Source organism: Myiozetetes cayanensis, unplaced genomic scaffold, assembly GCF_022539395.1.
Source record: "Myiozetetes cayanensis isolate MyiCay16 unplaced genomic scaffold, myiCay2020 scf3, whole genome shotgun sequence".
NCBI lineage: Eukaryota > Metazoa > Chordata > Aves > Passeriformes > Tyrannidae > Myiozetetes > Myiozetetes cayanensis.
The window spans coordinates 45,782,090-45,786,490 of NW_026087521.1; the positions used below are offsets into that span (position 1 = coordinate 45,782,090).

The 4,401-nt window shown below is 46.3% G+C and overlaps 1 non-coding gene across 1 annotated transcript; it reads left to right on the forward strand.

The window, feature by feature from the left end:
- The first annotated feature begins 2,460 nt into the window (after window positions 1-2,460).
- TRNAM-CAU (transfer RNA methionine (anticodon CAU)) lies at window positions 2,461-2,532 on the forward strand. Its single transcript has one exon. It is a non-coding gene; the product is annotated as a tRNA-Met (tRNA).
- The last annotated feature ends 1,869 nt before the right edge of the window (window positions 2,533-4,401 follow it).

A 4,401-nucleotide genomic window follows, 5' to 3' on the forward strand; every position in this document is an offset into this window, starting at 1 on the left:
TCACAACACAGGCAGTGATTTCCTTACTTCTTGTGTAGCTGTTTTCTGTCATGGATATTTCATAGGACAGAAGAGTCTTCACACCTCCCCCCAACTTATTGCATAACGTGCAACATAACACTTGAACTGGTTAAATATGCTATCCAGGTGGCAGTCTCTTCACAAAAAACCTATGGAACATCCCACCCATCCAGGTTTCCACACATGTAGAGTTCTCAGTGGAGGCATTGATCTCCTCTTGGCCCACCATGCATAACCTCAGCCTGATGTTGCTACAGCCTGTAGACCAGAATTGAAAACTTCAGCTGAACAAAAATAGCCTTGGGTACAGGCAGGGCATGTTAAGAAATACTGCTTGAAACTGTTGGGACTCCTCTGAGAAATAGGATTTTCTTGTCTTGAGCGTGCATCAGGATACTTGGGCAGACACTGCACAGCCTGGACTGAAGAAATAGCATACGTGGCTCTCTTTAGCAAAAGTTGATGTCATTTTGGCTCAAGTATTCTCACTAAGAGGAAATACTAAGTCTGAAAGACCTCTTCAGAAGACATGCTCAAATATGTTTATTTGCAAGTGCCTGACCTCTGGCTGAAGTCCCAGGGAGCCCATTTAGCTGTCTGGGATCTGGTTTGAGGCACTTCAGGGTGGCCAAGGGGTCTGCATCCTCTTTGTAGCTCTGAGAATTGGGATGTGCCAGGACCAGTGGCAAGACCTTCCTTCACTCATGCCCTCTGTGAGCCAGGAGAGCAGTCAGCAGTGAATGATTTGTGGTTTTGGGAGGAATACAGCATGCACTCCAGCTCCCCAGACTGGCACCTTTCACCCATTAGCAGCCCCATTAGCAAGGGCTGGGCTGCAGGGAGCACCGTGTGGGGCTGGCAAGGGATAACCCAAGGAGCTCACAGACCCACTGAGCACTGGCCATCTCCAACCGAGGTGATTCTCTGAAGCACTGCAGACAGACTACAGCTGGTCTTGTGCAGGTATAAGAGCTTAAATCTTTCCCAGTATCCCTTCTGTCCTGCTTTTTAGAAAGCACAGCACAAAGCCTTCTCAATATCATTCAACCCCCAGAATATAAAAAGCACCATTTCTACTGGGAATCAACAGGTTTCTCTTTTTAGTGGTGGGGGTTTTTGGTTGATTGGTTTTGGTTTGGTTGGTTGGGTTTTTTCCCCGATTCCCCTCATTAACTTATCAGCACCCCCTGTCAGGGAAAATTTTACCAGTCTATGGGCTACCAGAAGGAGGACAAAAGTCTGCCTAGCACCTCAAAGAAATGAACAAATAGTAAGCACAGATGTGCTGGGCAGCCTCTGTTTCCTCAGGGGCAGTAAAGTCTGATATGGAGCAGAGGGGAGGAGAGGGCAGGGGAGTGGAGGGGAGAGGAGGGAAGAACTCAGCTTTCATTTAATGTATAATTTCACCAAATGCCTATTCCCAGCTGGCAGCAAACCTCAGTCATGCAAATCCCTGTGCACACAAGGAGGTGGTGGAGGTTAAATCACCCACTGGGGACTCATGCCCACCAATGGCTGGAAAATCTCACCTGTACATGTTGGTACAGGTGACATTTTCCAGCCATCAGTCCAGCTCATAGGTAATGCGTGCTTGACCTTCTTCCACTGCCAATATCTAGCAGGATTCCCCCCACCTTCCCAGTTTTCCTCCAGTTAATCTCTGGAGTACCCTTGAGACGGTCCATTGAAGGAAGTCTTGCTTTTAAATAAATACTTCCCACAAAACCCTAAAAAGGAGGAAGCAAGATTTCCAGAAAAATACACAAAGTGATGCAAGAGACTCAGCTGGACATATTTACTTTCATTGCTCAAATGTGTAGCTGGACAATAGCCATGGCAGGCTTCAACCCAAGTAATATAACAGGTTGTATATCTCTGTGAAGACATTGATGAAAGCTCAGGGAATGTATTTTTAAACATTTTTAAAAAGAAATTTCTATAAATTCACAAGTGGTCTGGAGAAGATGGACTGAGAACGGTTATTTATTGCTCCTCATAAAAGGAGAGCTTGGAGGCACACATAAAATTTTTGACAAACAGGCACGAAAAAGAAAGGAGTTTTTCATGCAGATGAGTTAAATGCAGCCATTTAAACTATGAGATTCATTGTCACAGGGTGTCATGGACACTGGGACTATAAACATACTCGAAAGAGTTAAACAATTGTGAAGATTACAGTGACTTTAAAACATTTTTGAGTGGATGCAGCTTCCAGCTCCTGAAATCTACAAAGTCCAGATTTCCATGACCTAGGAGGTTATACTAGGGGAAAAAAATCGCTCCATACTTCGTCTTTCGCTGTTCCCTTAAACAGGGAGGAGGTAGTGAGTGAAGCAGGCCCTTGGCTTGGCCTGCTTCTGGAGTCTCTTAAGTGATTGTATTCCTGTGTAGGAATACAATCAATTGTATGTTTGTGTCCCTGTTATCCCACAAGGTAGGAGCAGAGTGGCGCAGCGGGAGCGTGCTGGGCCCATAACCCAGAGGTCGATGGATCGAAACCATCCTCTGCTAAGGCCTTTTGCACCGCTGCTGCCTCACCCAACAACTTTAGGAGCCCCTGGTGGTCTAGTGGTTAAGGGCGCGGCGCTGTCACCGCCGAGGCCCTGGTTCAATTCCCGGTCAGGGACCTCGCTGCCACCGTCCAAGCTCGTTTGGCCCCGGCAGATGAACCTTAGGATTAAAGGGTGGGCTCAGTTCCGCGCACACTGTGTCTCACCTGAAAAAAAAATCCAATGCGCAGGCTGGAAGGTGTAAAGACCTTTCCTGGATCTTCGCTCGCGAAGACTGGCAATTATTTATTTACATTATCCCACGAGGTGCTCCTTCAGTCTCAAGTGAAGCATCTGGCTGGAAGGACACAGGTGTGCAAAGTGTGGATCTTATTGCAGACACTGACTGGGAAGAGGACAGCGTGCACATCTGGGCTCTGCCACAGGCTCTCTGTGTGACTCATTTTGAAAGTTTTGCCAAATGAGAGTAATTTCTCGTATGTCTATCTTGTGATTTTGACTACAAAGCTTTGTGGAGAAGGCATATGGACTACAGTCAGGACCTCTGCAACCTCTTTGGATACAACCAATTTGAGAGGCAGGAGAACACGAAAAGGAAAGAAACCCTTCTAGCTTCCTCCCCTGATGGGAGGAGGGTGAAAGGTGGCAAGAGAAGACTATTACCATGGGGCCCTCACACTTTGCTAAGTCAGCATTGTTCTCCCAACTGTACAGGAGAGGTTGTCACATCTGAGAAACGAGTGTGCAGAGTCTCAGGCTAAAATGAACTTGTCAGCAGCAGTTAGTATGACAGAGCACTCATCCATCAGCAGAAATTACAAATATTTTTAATTCCACATAGTGAGTCACATTTTCTCCTCCCATGACTTGTTTGTGTTGCTAAGTACATATGAGTTATAGGAGGAAGATTTAACCTTGAATTTCCAAAGAATTCTCGTGTTTTTGAGGCTATTGAATTAATTGGCAAGGCATTGCTGGTTGCAGTCTGACAATTCATGCCCCTGCCCTGGCCACTCTGCTTAGGAACCTGGAGTTCTCCCAGTCTTTGGGGAGTGGGGTCAGGCAGTGACTGCAGGAACCAAAAACTTCCTGGTTTTGCTTTAGGTTTTGTTAGGAAGCCAAGCTTGCACAGACCTAAACTGGTTGATCTAGATATTTCAGCCATTGTTTCCAGTTTCTGATGAAAACTCCTGTGTAAAAAGTTATTTAGCTCCATGAAAACTGCAGTGAAGATTGCTGTCCAGTCTGTAATGGTGACCAGTTAACAAATAATTGCCATAATTCCCAAAATCTGTTTTGTCAAGCAGATGATACTTGTGTGTCCCAGGAGAAGTGTTTAATCCACTGTGTAGTAGTTTCCTCTCAGGGAGAAGCTGTTGAGCATTATGGCACATGAGAGAAAAGAGGGAATACATTTCCAGCTGTGTTTTACTCATGAAACAAAATCTGCCATGTTAACCCCATCACCATTTTGGCCCTGTGAACCCAGAGACAGTGGTCTGTCGGACAAGCACGGATGATATGAAGCCAAGCTGCACCATGTGCAGGTGCAGTGGCAAAGACACTGTCCCAGTGTGTCCCAGCCAAGACAAGTCTTTGGCTCATTGTCCACTAACAACAGGCCAAGGAGCAAGGCAAGCAAGGCACTCTGAAGGCCAGGTTGAAGCCTTGCTTTGCAGAGTTGAGTCTGAACCTACACAGAAGTTGAACCTCAATATTTAGAGCCTGAAACCAAATCATTCCAGCTATGCCAGGGCTTTTGGGATCTGCTCAGTCTCATCCAGTGCCACTCCTGCTGTCTGCTGCAGTAGCTTAGCTTGCTACCCCGGAAAATCCTTTGTAGGAGTAGACTGGGAACCCTTAAGAAAGA